Below are 15,594 nucleotides of genomic sequence, written 5' to 3' on the forward strand. Positions count from 1 at the left end.
CTTTTAATTGAGTCTGGAGCGAAATGGAGACACCCGGCCAGGGCAAGCTGCGACAGAAATAACTTCCGCAATCACCCGCAGCGACACAAATGGATTGAGCTGCCCTGATTGCACGGCTTTTTGAGCGAAATTTGTGTTGATGAAAAATGTTTTGTTTACTAAACGAGAAAAGACAGTTGAAAGTGCAAATTTACCTCCAGATCCGAAGGATAAGTTTCAATAACTTTCAGCTAATTTTGCTGTAAAAATAACCACCAATCGCGTCTATCGATTCGGGGACTAATTTTACTTCACATTGTGTATCACGCGGACTCCGAAACCCGCCAAGTTAGTTTAGTTGGCAATGTGCAATCCAAACATGCGGCTCCGCTCTGCCGAACCGAACCGAAAAGAATCCCATTCCAGTTGCGCGTCCTTGAATCGCTATGCAAATTCTGACTGGCACAAATATCGCATTTCGAATTCCGACGCTGTTTGTGTCGGGTCGGGTATATCAATACACTATTCATGCGTCGGAAAAGGCTCATCGACTTGGCTTGCGGACGAGGACGACGACGACGACGGCGAGCGGAGGCGTCCTCATCATCGGTGGCATCTATCTTTTGCTCCGATCAGCCCTGGCGACCGACTCTAGAGCTAGAGATGGTGTCGGTTGTCGGGCGATGAATGGCATTCGTATTCGAATGGCAATGGCACCGCCGCCGGCCACCCGCCACCGCCGTCAGCGTGGGAGTGAAGCAAAAGGAAAAACGAAGAACAAATATTTGATCGGAGATGCTAGCATTTTTCGCGAAGATTGTTGGCGTATTTTTGCCGGTTCTGCTGCAGCGACCAATTCTGCACAGTTGGCCTATTTTTCTGGCTTCTGGTGTGGCGTTTAGGACGCAAATGTATTATTTGGGTACGGTTCAGGATCCCTGCTTGCGCGTTGGCGGTTGAAGGAGGTGAAGAGTTCCGGTGACGGCAGAGGTGAGTTGGATTCCATCCGAAACGAACAGAGTACTGATCGGAAACGGTTTATCAATTGGGGTCAGCAAAGCTTACTTTCTCATTGAAAGCGAATCGAATTCACAGCTAGAAGATTAGACAAGACAATAGAGGCCTCCTTTATTCAATTAGAATGAAGAACGACTATCGCTTATTCGCACATTTATTAATTGGAAAGGATAATTATAGAAATACTATTGTTTCGAAAGATAATGGTCATTTGTTTAACGGAACAGAAATTTTGCTGACAGCTTTTTATCTCGGCTATACAGTAATAAGGTAAAGAAATTGGTCGATAAGCGCGCAATTCATCCCTCACCCGGAGAGCATTTCATTCTTTCGTGACGCGTTGAAATCGACTATTACGGGCCATTCCAGGACATTTTCTACATTTTCAATTCCGTCCAGTGAAATGCAATGTCACTCTCTACTTATACTTAACATATTAGTTAATTTCACCACCCACTCATTTCTGGTCACCCTTACAGGTTTCACTGCACGTTTCAGTAAACCCAGCATAATCATGAGTGATAACATTAGAAAAGGTCGTTGAAGCAAAGTTTAAGCCTGACAAAAAAGCATAGCCTTGGGTCATAAACTTAAAAACTAAGCTTAAAAACTTAACCCTTATATATCGCCAGACTTCGCAGCTGGTTATTAGAGTACTGGAAAATTACGGGGCTAGTGCCACGTTCCTACTGACTCTAGCCACCCAGCTGACGAACAGACGATGACTAGCTTGTTAGATCAGCATCGTACCTCGAAAATACGCTCAGATTAGTTCATCGTCTGAGTTTCCAGAGAAGCAAGCAGTGGACGAGAAGATAGACTTCTGTTTCAAACCCACATGCTCACGGCACACTTCGGTGATCTGTGGGAAAGCGCAGTGAAATCCGTTGAAACACTGCTTGAGGGATCATAGGTTTACCCAGTGTTTTTTTACGTGTGACGAATTTCACACGGTAGTGCCGTAAATCGAAGCAATTCGAAATTCGCATCCACGAATTCGACACGTAAAAATTCGAACAATTTTGTAATGTTAGAACCTGGGCAATTTTTGGTGCAACACCCTTTTGTGGTTATTCCTGAATTCAACGCTCGATTTGTTAATAAATGGGGAAGAAACACATGAATTGAGCTGTACGCATAATGTTCGACCGCTTAGATAGGCACTTACCCACTCAGTAAAGTGTGGCGATCAGAGATGCCAGAAGTGAAGACATGTCTTCATTTTGAAGACTTTTTTGAGGATTTATTTCGAAATGTCTTCACTTGAAGACATGTACTCACCATGCATTTAAATGGGCGGGTAATTCTGTAAACCCGGAAGAAGACAAATGAAGACATTTTTGACGTAGGACTACGTCTTTGTTTACTATACTGGGACTTGGTAGCACTTTGTGAAAACGAAAATAGAAGTGTAACGTTTGAATGAAAGATTTCAAATTGTAATAACTACTGAACTACTGTATGAAACTGAACAATTTATACGTCGTTGGATAGATAAAATGACCAGCAATTTTATGGGGGGGAGGGGGTAAGTGAGCAATTTTAGGGAGGGCGTAAGAGGAGGGCTATTATACAAATGAAACACAAATTTCCTCAAAACTCGAGAACTAATCAAGCAAAAGGAACCAAATTTGGCATGTGAGGGATTTTGGGATTTTTTCTATGGAGTACTGAGACCCATTCCCCTCCTAAAATGGGACAACCATACAAATGAAATACAAATTTTCTTATAACTCTAGAACCAATCAAGCAAATGGAACCAAATATGGCATGTGGAGGTTTCAGAAGGCAAGAATTTTTTCTATGATGAATTATGACCCCTCCTCTGCTTAGGAGGGGGGGGGGGCTTCCATACAAATAAAATACAAATTTCCTCGTAACTCGAGAACTAATCAAGCAAATGGAACCTAATTTGGCATGTGGGGGTTTTTGGAGGCATGAATTTATTTTATGATGGATTCATGATTCCTAGCACTCCTGTGCCATACCATGGTTATCTTTTCTGACAATAAGTTTTATTGGCCATAGACTAATCTCAGGTTTTTAGTCTTGACCTTGAAATGCGCTCATACATATATATTAATATTTTTTGAAACGATGGTTCTACAATTGATGAAGGGACGGTAGGGGAAAGAAATGAAAATTTTTTGGTGAAGGAGGGGAAAAGCGGAAAGGAAAGGGGGGAGGATATTGGTAGCTACGCTTGACAAGTAGTCATTTTCACTCCTATCCTCCTCCAGCATTGGACAAAAGGTAGCAGTCAAAATGACTACTTGTCAAGCGTAGCTACCAATACCCCCCCCCCCCCCCCCGTTTTCCTTTCCGCTCTTTCCCTCCTTCACCAAAACATTTTCATTTCTTTTCCCTACCGTCCCTTCATCAATTGTAGAACCATCGTTTCTAAAAATATTAAGTTTTATTGTTTTTATTGTTTTTATCGTATTTTGTATCCTTCTGTTACAATAATGCTTATCTTCATGTTATGGCTATTTTTTTCGGTTCCAGCGTAGCGGGGTAAGTTGAAATACTGAACTATTCAAATTTTGCTCCTGTATTTGCCTAATATGTTCCACAAGCCTGCAAATCTTCAGAATTGTTAAGTAACTAGGTCATATATTTGTAATTGGAAGGTTGAGAATCTTATACTCCAAAGTGAGCATTAAGTTCTAGAGGTAAAAATGAAGAAAATTGTCTCAATGCCATACACTCCTAGATTAAATGTTTAGAGACTATTTTCCATAATTTTTTTCGGCTCTGATACAAACGATGCAATAATTACGAGTGAAAGATCAACAAAAAAGTTTAAAACACTAAATTAAATTGACCAAACTCGTGTTTTAGTCTTTTGACCTTGAAATGCGGTCAGGCATATATTAATATTTTTTGAAACGATGGTTCTACAATTGATGAAGGGACGGTAAGGGAAAGTAACCCATGTCGCAACGCTAATAAGGGGGTTTGTGCAGACTCCTTTTGTCCAGCGCCTCTGTGGTTCATAGGTACACGGGTACCAACGAGCCACATGCCCTGGCGGGTGTTGTGGGTTCAAATCCGGTTATAATCTCAGATTATAGCTTGGTTCGACCCATGCAGCTTCCAGCATTGGACAAAAGGTAGGAGTCAAAGAGACAACTTATTAAGCGTAGCTACCTATTACCCCCCCCCCCCCCTCTTCCTTTCCATTCTTTCCCCCCCTTGCCCAAAAAATGCTTCTTCATTACTTTCCCTTACCGTCCCTTCATCAATTGTAGAATCATCGTTTCAAAAAATATTAAGTTAAATGTTGAAAGTCATAGCAATTTCAGGTAAAAATGCAATACTGCTCCAAGCAAAAGCTTGTTTCGTCAATTTTCTAGTTTTTCTCGGAAGGGAAGTTGCGGGTAACGTCTCGGAGCAAATCGAAGTAGTGTGAGATCAAAAATGGATCAGCAGCTCGTTTCCTGGCAACTTCTTCGATTTTACCTCCAATTCAAAGTCCAATTTGAAATAAAATTTACAGTCAAATTTAAATTAAGTCCAAACTATGAGTAAAATTAAGTTCAAATTGTTGCTCTAACCTATGTCCAATTTCAATTTGGACTTAAGCGAAATATTACCTACGTTTACAAGTCCAATTTCAACTAGGGTAGCCTGCTGCAAGTTGAGAAAATTCGATTCAAAATTTTTAAATGCATGTTAATAGCGCGCCAAATCTTACTCTAAACATCAAACCTAAGCCTTCTCTTATATTCAAGTTGATTCAGTAGAAACTAGATGCATATTTTCTTTGTAAGCTGAGTGGGTCATAAAAAATGACAAAAAAATTCATTGGAAACTTTTTCGAGCCAAAATATTTATTTTCTTCCAAGAATTGGCTATAGCTTTTTTATGTATTTGATTAGTTTTAAAGTCCTCTTCAACATCAAAGACTGTTTACATATATATGTATTGTGATGATATAAAAAATGGTTATGTTAAAATGGCTTGACTGTGCTGCAGGTTGAGAAATTCAAATTTTTGCTAGATGAATTTTTTTTTAATATTTTATCTATTTTTTATGATTGTAAACTACCGCCATCCGGGGTGAGATTGTGCCAAAAACCAAAAATGTTTATTTGTGAAAATTTATTATATCTATAGAAACTGGTGACCTAAATTCAAAATGATGATGAAAATAACATATTTATTCATAACTTAGAATGGAACACAGATAATATTAGCAAACTATTTAGCCTAAACAGGGTTTCAAAGTTCGCGATCAAAAATACGCAGAAATAACGCTCGTAAAAAAATGTCCCGCATAAACCAACTCAAACAAGAAATCGCATCAACTTGCTATCTTGAAGGTATATAAACTAATCATTTACAATGTATTTAAAGGTTATTATGCGTTGGATAAGTTTTGATTACGAAAATAATATTTTTCGAAACTTTGTACTTTTCGAGCTTCACGGGGGTGAGATTGTGCCAAGCCATAATGATCGATCCAATTTGTGGATTTCACATACACAACAAAAATACGTCAGTATAAACCAGCACTCTCACATTCTTTACTATTGAGTACAATATTTTGACAGATTAGACTGCATCATCCATTTTGGATCATAGGTCTGCTAAATAATTTAAACTAATTTTTACTTTTTCTCTGGAAATTTCACACACTTTGAATAAACACTCTAATATAAGACGAATATATTATACCGTGTATAAACTGCCAGTTTTAAGGAGGGGGGAGGGGGGTGGGATGGGCCACATGTTCTGCGGCCGCGGGTTCTCGAACGAAGTAATGGTTACTTTTGTTAAATGATCAAATAGGTATGCCCCCTCAAGATACACCCCTTCATATATCTCCCCCTTGTTAACCCTAGAAACGCTACTGGCTATATAAAGGCTGTCCATTGATTACGAACTCATTTTTAGTTATTTCAGACCTCTCCGGGTTATTTTCGTTCATAGTTTTGGATGATGCGTTGTTTTTGGCCGACCCCCTGCCCCTAATAGTCCACTTAGTTCAAGGACGGCCCCATGTAAACTACTTTATACTGATATTTATGTGTATTGTTTATAAACATGCTAATGTTCACTGTTTAGGTTTTTATCCTAACTTCTGTTTTTGGCACAATGTCACCCTTAGAAGGGGTGAGATTGTGCCAAAGTTCATGCACTTCCAGTAAAATTAGGTTTCATTGTAACTAAACCATCTCTACGGTAGTTGTTAAATGAACAATTTATTATATATTGACAGGTTTGAAATCAACTTAGTTCCTAAACTGTGTGTATACTGAGCTAAAGAACAAAAATATATGCTTTTTTGGCACAATCTCGCCCCGGATGACGGTACTATATAAGTAAGTTAAACTTATTTGACTTAAGTTTTGTGCATTTTAATGCTTTATACTGGGTTGATGGTCAAATAAACATTGGCGTCCCTACCGGTTGCTATTGTCTTGTCTTGCCCATAATTTTCAAAGGAAATTGGTCTAAATTTAATGCGTGATGTTTGAAAAATACCATATCTTATATATTAAAATGGATTTCTGTCTGTCTGTCTATCGGTATGTTCCTTATAGAATCGAAAACTACTAAACCGATCGACGTGAAAGTTTGCATGCAGGGGTTTTTGGGGCAAGGGAAGGTTCTTATGATGGTTAGAGACCCCTCTCCCCACTAAGAGGGGGGGCTCCCATACAAATGAAACACAAATTTCTGCATGAGTCGAGAACTAATCAAGCAAATGGAACAAAATTTGGCATGTGAAGGTAAGAGTTTTTTCTATGATGAATTAGGACCTCTTACCTTTTTAGGAGGGGGGGGGGGGCTCCAATACAAATGAAATACAAATTTCCTCATAACTCAAGAACTAATCAAGCAAATGGAACCAATGGGGTGTTTTTATAGGCAAGAATTTTTTCTATGGTGAATTGAGACCCTCTTTGGGAGGGGAATTATGACCCCTCTCCCCTTTAAGAGGAGGGGCTCCCATACAAATGAAATACAAATTTCATCATAGCTAGAGAACTAATCAAGCAAATGGAACCAAATTTGGCATGTGGGGGGTTTTGGAGGCAGGAATTTTTTATGATGGTTTGAGACCGCATGCTACATTGGATCGGGTGATGTGTTTCGTACGCATCTCTGGGACACTTTCGAGTCCCTTCGAGACGCGGCGAGGGTTGAAACAAAGTGACGGTTTATCCTGCATGCTGTTCAACATCGCTCTTGAGGGGGTGATCCGACGAGCGGGCATCGAAACGAGAGGCACGATTTTTACCAAGGGTAGCCCACTTATAGGCTTTGCAGATAACTTCGATACAATAGCCAGGAACTTTGCGACGGCGAAGGCAATCTACGCCAGACTGAAAGCGGAGTCTAGGAGAATTGGGCTAAAAATAAATGCGTCGAAGACCAAATCCATGAAAGGAAGAGGCTCAAAGGAAACAAACGCGCGTCTCCCACAGACGGTAATCGTTGACGGCGACGAACTAGAAGTGGTAGAGGAATTCGTGTATTTGGGATCGCTGGTGACCGCGGACAACAACACTAGTAAGGAGATCCAGCGGCGTATCCAAGCGGGAAATCGGGCCTACTTTGCCTTTCGTAAAACACTACGATCAGGAAGCATACGCCGCCGTACGAAGCTAACAATGTACAAAACCCTTATTAGACCGGTAGTTTTTTATGAACTTGAAGCCGTGACGCTGCTCACGGAGGACATACGCGCCCTTGCCGTGTTCGAGCGGGAAGTGCTGCGGACGATATTTGGCGGAGTACAAACTGAAAGCGGAGAGTGGCGGAGGCGTATGAATCACGAGCTACAGGCACTGCTTGGGGAGACTCCCATCGTACATCTAGCGAAAGTTAGCAGGCTACGGTTACAGGCCGGACACGTCGTAAGGATGCCGGACGACAGTGCGACGAAAATAATCCTCTTCAACAACCACCACCAGGCACCAGTAATAGGGGGCCCAACGTGCACGATGGCTCGACCAGGTCAAAAGCGATTTGCGACTTCTGAGACGACAAGGAATTTGACGACGAGTGGCCCACGACCGAGTTGCATGGAGACGAGTGCTTGAAACAGCACGAGCCACCCTATGCTGAGGGGGGTTCTATGCTGAAGAAGAAGAAGACAGTTTAATATGTGGCAATACGAAGTTTGTCGGATCAGCTAGTACACAAATAAAATGGATTTTCGTTTCATTTATTGTAAAAACGAAAAAATTCTCAGCCTGCAACAACAATTTATTTTCCAAAATTTTTAGTACCTTCACGGAAATAACCATAATTTCATTATTCTTCTAAAATCAAATATTTTGCAATTTTTTTTGTATAGACAATAGAAATTCCTTTCCAATGATGTATAACACTCATAATTTAAACATTCTGATTAAGTTTTATGGACCGAAAACAAAATTGATCTCAACTTGCAGCAGTCTCTCCTGCAATTTCAAGCACAATTTAAATTCAATTTCAAATGTAAATTAATGGTCTTTTTTCATGCAGTTTCAAATCTAATTTAATTCCAATTTCAACTTAAATTTGGAGTCCAATTCCAAGTCTCATTTCAAGTCCAAATTAATTCAAATTTCAAGTATAATTTCCCTTGGGATTGTACAATTTTTCAATGAATAGAATGATAATACAATGGAGACGCATCGTATTTTATTTTAACCTATAAAAAAACGAATATTTCTGACTAAAATAGAATAGTTTAAAATAATGTTAGTTGATGTTAGTTTAATTATCTTCCAACAGTCTTAATTTTCCTAAGAATTTCTACTCCATATTAATCTTTTATAAAACTACTAGCTGACCCGACAAACTTCGTATTGCCACAAATTAACCTGTGTTGTACATAAATCATGAATCTCGCATGATCTTTGTCACAATCTCGAGTTTTGCAAGCCCCCCAGTGGGCGGCGCTTCCGACGGCGGGTCACCGGCAACACTTGCGACCGTCTCGTCCTGAATGATCTAGTGTTACTATAGATAATTTTTGTGGTCTTGTATTGACTAATGTTTTATGGAAGAGTCTCGAATTTCTCGAGTTCCATTAGTTTTTGAGTTTCGCCAAAATTTCTGTTTTATTTGTATGAGAGTCCATATTCCCCTACCACAGGGGTGAGAGGTCTCTAACTATCGTAAAATAAATTCAAGACTCCAAAATCTCCCACATACCAAATTTGGTTCCATTTGCTTGATTAGTTCTCAAGTTATAAGGAAATTTGAATTTCATTTGTATGGGAGCTCCCCTCTTAAAAGGGGAAGGGGTCGTAATTCACCATAGAAAAAATTTCTGCCATCTAAAACTCCCACATGCCAAATTTGGTTCCATTTGCTTGATTGGTTCTCGAGTTATGAGGAAATTTGTATGGAAGCCCCCCCTTTTAAAGAGGAGAGGAGTTATAATTCCCTTTATAAAGAGGGGAGGGGTCTCAATTTACCATAGAATAAATTCTTGTCACCGAAAACACCCACATGCCAAATTTTGTTCTATTTGCTTGATTAGTTGTCGAGTTATGCAGAAATTTGTGTTTCATTTGTATGGGAGCCCCCCCTCTTAGTGGGGGGAGGGGTTTCTAACCATCACTAAAACCTTTCCTGGCCCCAAAAAACCTCTACATGCATATTTTCATGCCGATTGGTTCAGTAGTTTTCGATTCTATAAGGAACATACGGACGGACAGACAGACAGACAGACAGACAGACAGACAGACAGACAGACAGACAGACAGACAGACAGACAGACAGACAGAAATCCTTCTTTATAGGTATAGATTGTTGCAGTTTATGGATATTGAATTGAATTTAGAAATATCCAATATACTGAATTGTTTACTTTAAATTTCCTATTTTACAAGGACACATTGTAACTATTAACGTTCCCATCAGTTCTATACATCAACGGTTGGCCTTTGCGTCCAATTTCCATCCCTGTACAGAAATAAAAATCGTTTCGCTAATCCGACCCGAACATTCCACCACAATCGACCATTCCTCTTCGGCCAGCATCCGATGATGATGAACGGTCTTCCGGTGGCGGACCAGCCCCGCCAGCCGGCTGCAAACCGCACTGGAATTGACGTGTTTTCCCGCGTTCCTTTTTTTGCGTCCGTTTAGTACCCTACTTCTATTGGATCCAAAATAAAATCCTTCCACCCATTTCGGCAACAAAAGGATTTATGAAGTGCCGTGTTATTGAAGGATAGGAAATATACGATATATGAAGCGGGATCGTTTCGTTTCGCTTTGCCTCGCTTGTTGGCCGTAAAACTAGCCACATCAGCACTGCACTGACTGGCTGGCTAGGGTACTCCAGCAGCCAACAGCCAACAAAAAAAGGCTAACTGCCGGAAAGGGCAATGACGAAAGGATTTTACTTTACCACAGGGCTGCTTCCCGTAAAAGCCATTGTTGTTATCGTTGTTGTTGTTGTTGTTGTTGTTGGATTGAGCGCCTGCTGATTGCTCTGCCAACCCACCCCCAAAACTCGCTACGGATGTCATCGCCAGTCATCATCGTCATCATCGTATGAGTTTTGTGGGGGCGAAGCAGTTGCCAATTGGTCTTTTGAGCGTGAGGAATAAAGCACCATCTAAGTGACTTGCATGCTGAATGTGATAAACTGGTCGATTTCTGAGCCCCAAAGATGTTTTGATGACCACAAAACTGTCAAAAATTAGTTTTCGCAAAATTGCAGGACAGAACTCCTTGTTTACATGAGCGGGAGCTGCACTCAGTAAATGTTTAGGGAAAATCGATTCAACTGTCTTGATTGTTGGGTAGAAGCAGATATTACTAATCTGCTGACCGTGCTATAACCAGATCAACTATAATCATGTTATCATCCATCAAGAAAATCCCGTTATCGCCGGTACAGTCATTAAGCTACGTATATAAATGCCACTACTTTTGCAAATAAAAGCCCATTTGGGAATGATTAGCCAATAGGATACTGAGTAGCTTCCTCCGCAGTATGCCAAGGACGCACAGTGGAACTGGTCGAGTGAAGAGTAGGCCAAAGAACGACTGTATATGAGACCTTTGAAGCAGAATATTCAATTCTCTAGGAACATTAGATGTGATGTACATTTACTCTTTGTGGCAATAATATTCATGGTAGCGTTGCAGTTTTAAAGAAATCCTTAATTTCGCAATGTAAAAGGAAAAAAGCTTTTACCGACCGTTGGTGTACGTTTTATGCTGCACCAAGACTCGTTTACGTATCATTATGACAGATATTAGAAGCGCAATAACTAGTCTAATGGTTTATTCAGGAGCGACATTAACCCGGTAATATATCCGGTTTAAGTATTCAACATATATTGCCATCTTTTGGTCACATAATTGACAATTTTTCCCATCACGCCGAATGGTAGCGGAATCGTAACGACCGGGCGAATCGCTGTCAGCATCACCATCACCGTCGTCGTAGTCGTCGTCCTCGTCGTCTGCATATGATTGTGTGAATCTGTTTGCCGTGATAGATCGTATTGGCATAAATTATGGTAAATCGCATACGTGTCTCAGTAGTAAAATTCCCTTCCCTCCCAGCCCAGCCACGGCCCAGCACGTGGGCGGTTCCTACGATCGAACAACTCCGAATCCTCCACGCATGAAGATAAACTGCTGCCGGATAGCAATTGAGGCTGTTGTTTCTCGGTTTGGCACCGTACAACCATTTGCCACACTGAACGATTGTTGCCCCACTAAGAGATATGCTACGATACATATGGTGCGGTTATCAACCGACTGGAAGATTGAACATATGGGACCACACATGCCGAAACGGTGACAACCAGCAGGAGCAGCAGCAGCAGTTCGGGACGAACGGGATACAAGGGTAAGATTTATCGGCGAACGGTTCCTTGTCGCTTTGGCTCGATTTTTCGCTTCAACTTTGCGGGGAAGCTCTTTTGTCCTTGTAAAAATTACGTGGGTTTGCGAAGAGGTTGGAACGGAATTATCGGAAAGAAATAATTCTATCGAATCACACACATATTGATGCGATCCCTAATTCCAGTTGAAGGCCATGAATTAGGGAAACTAACTAATCGGATTTTTATTTTTCCCAGCTACAGTGAGCTTATGTCGTTTCCGTCCCACGTAAGAGTATAAGATAAGTCAACAACACTTTTCCTGTTAGTGTAAGAAGGGGCGGCATAAGACGGAAGCTTGATTTGAGAAGAAAGTAGTTGAGCAGAATGTTCTCACGTTTGCTTACTTTTCAAATTGCGCCAAGATGCACCAGATACTTTTTAGATACTGTAGTAAATGGAGCTGATGAAGTTTGTTTTCGAAACGTGATTCATCACGTTTCTATCATCATTTCTATTCCAGGTTTGTTGAAAGATGTAATAGCCAAAGGCATTCCATCAACAATAGATAACTCTAATTGCATTTGGTTGTCTCTCGCAAAATAGTAAAGAAGGAAATTTATTCTGTCAAACTTTCCGCATACTTTGATACCAGTTTTATACTGATACGACCCGTTGAAGTGAATGAAAAAAATCAAGCGTCCTTCTGATTGCAGTGGCCTGTCAAGTAAACTTAAAGCAGAAAGACGCCGACTCACCAGATGAATTATGCCCGTCAAAATTGGAAACATTTTTTCTTATTTGTCACATCTGACATGCCACAAGGAAGTCATCTAAGTCCACACGTTTCCCTGCTGTATTTTAATGACATTCATCTTATCCTTAAATGCATGAAATTATCGTATGATTATGATTTTAAACTCTTCTCCATAATTAGCAATACCTCGCTAAACAGCTTACGAGCATCCATTAAAAATTTTAACTTGTCCTTTAGTGCGATCTATATTAAAATATGTTTCAAATGTGTGGGCACTGTACTATCAGAACATACTATCATTCAACGGATTGAGGCTATTCCACGTCAATTTGTGCGTTATAGTTTACGGCTCCTGGAATCTTCCAAGTTACGAAGTAACCTTGTCGGTCTTGATACCTTGGCACTACGGCGTGAGCTTTTAAAAGCTACCATTATCTCCGACATCTTAACATTATATATTGATAATCCCGACATTCTACAATTGCTAAACAATAAAAATTCACCATAAATGTTCTTCATAATAGCAGCAATAAATTTGTTTGGTAAGGTTGATACCATCCCGTAAAAAAAATTACATTAAATCTTGTAGTAAAAAATGCATCTACAACAGCTTTTATTGTGGACATTCAAGTTTATAGTAAATTTATTGTAAAAGTGTCCCAAATTCAATTTTTATTCATATGTTTGTTTCTAATTTTATACTATTTACCATATTTCATCACAAATTTGCTGCCTTTTTAATTATATTTTGTTTTTTTTGCTTAAAAAACTACACGGTATACAGCCCTAAGGGTTGTACGAAAGGGTGACGTAGGACTGTGTCTTATAATACTCATTACATTGATAACATGTTTTAATCGATGAAGTATAACTTTATGTCTGATCATTAGATCAAAGACTAATGCAAGCTGCATTTATGGCATATGCATATTTGAGTATCTGTGAGTATCATTGTTTGAGTGTTTATTTGTAAAAGAAGAGCGAAATATTCTGATTTAATTCTTCATTGAATCAATAGTAGTTTTGAAAAAAAAACCGTTTGAAATTATTTGGTAGCCATGAAAAGAACTATGTTTGAGCTGATAGCACTTCTTAAAAATCAGTACTATAATTACTGTTGCCAATATATAGATGGATGTCACTATTCGGTCCTTTAGACTCTAGGATGATGGTTGCCCGCTAATACAGGAGTAATATGAAATACCAAATCACTGTAAAGTAGAAATGGATTAGTTTTATCAAAATACTGACCGTCCGTCAGTGCTATCGGTCGATAAATGAGCAGACGGTGAACCTAGTGTGCTATTTTATAGTCACTGGCACTGCCGCTGCTACTTGTAAGCTAGTGTAGGTGTTGGGGGAAACCAGATCGACTGCTGCTGTTGCTCATATGATTATCCGACGCTGAATGAGTAAGCATTTTCCATGTTTACCATGGTATAACGCAAAATGAAACGTTAACCGTTTAGAAAGTGTAGAAAAATCTTTCCATTCTTCAATTACTATCGTTCTTATAAGAACTGTTTAAGACCACAATGGCCTGCTGCTGAATTTGCTGCCCGTCAGTCGATCCGTTTCCATTTGCCTTCAGTGTTGGTTTGTGATAATCGCCATTTAAACTACCGCCAAAATGTCATCGGGAATGCCTCGAATTGCCATTAATTGTCGCAAAAGTCTTTGGATTTGCATCCAATTGCCGGTGTTGCCGCCAAAATGCCGTCGTTTTTACCTCCAATTGCTGTCGGTGTTGCCGCCAAATGCCGTTGGTTTCGCCACCAATAGCCGTCGATGATAAATGACCTTAAAACTTTACACACATTTTCACTATTCAGCGTATAAAAAATTATTATTAATATGTTACTATAAAATTGCTGGACATTTTATCTATCCAACGACATATTAACTGTTATGTTTCGTTCAGTAGTATAGTAGCTATTAGCGTTTGAAATATTTCTTTCAAACGTTACACTTCTATTATTCGTTTTTACAAAGTGCTACCTAGTCCCAGTATAGTAAACAAAGACGTATTACTACGTCAAAAAATACCATAAAAGGACGATAACATTAATGATAAATAAAAATTTTTGTTCGTGAAAAATCAGAGAGGTTGTGTTCAAGACACGACCGCATATATAGGTGACGCAGCACTACGTAAGTCTCTTTGTAGTGATAGTAGCATGTATTCATGCTTGTAATCATTCGATTCTTCATGTATACATGCTATATGCAACATATACACATGCTACATGCGTTGTATGTAACGTTTATCAAAGTAGTAACATTGCATACGTTCAATTCTCGAAAGATTGTGAATTTGAAAACAATTTAACAAAATCAAGAACACAAACTATTACTTTCCTGCTACCTTACAGAAATTAAAGATTGTTTTTATTATCTATGGTTTCTCACGTTGAAGGGATTTTACCAATTCAATCCTATTTTATCAACAGCACATCTTTTCACTACACTTCTAATGAAACGGCAAGCATGCGTATTCATACAGAGTCGTATTATAACCGAACACTACAGCTGTAGCACATTTTTCCAACACAGATATCAAGTTCGCCGAGGTTTAATCGTCTCGCAGTAAAGAATTTGCGATCTGTTGGGACAACGAACTTGTGTCATCTTTTCTGGCACATTTCCCTAACACAGATATCAGATTAGACTAGGTTTAATCGCGTTCGTAAGAAATCTGTTGACTCGAGGGGGTTTTGTCACTCTTTCTGGCGTACTTCCCAAGCAAGGACATCAAAATGATCTAGGTTGAACCGCGGTGTTAAGAAATCTTGTTAAAATGAGGAAACTTTGTCACTTGTTTTGGCTTACTTCCCATGCACAGATATCAAATTGGTATAGGTTTAGATCATCGTAAAGAATCTTCCAACGAAGCGAGAATTCTGGTAAAACATAGGTTCATTATTTTCAATTTTTCAATAGTTCAACATCAAGAATCCATACTTTTCTTCATTTGGGTCAATTCTTAGAAGATTTTCCGATCGACTGGTGTAAGAATATTGAAAATCGATCAGAAAACCGCTGAGC

The sequence above is a fragment of the Sabethes cyaneus genome, chromosome 2, assembly GCF_943734655.1.
Source record: "Sabethes cyaneus chromosome 2, idSabCyanKW18_F2, whole genome shotgun sequence".
Classification (NCBI taxonomy): Eukaryota; Metazoa; Arthropoda; class Insecta; order Diptera; family Culicidae; genus Sabethes; species Sabethes cyaneus.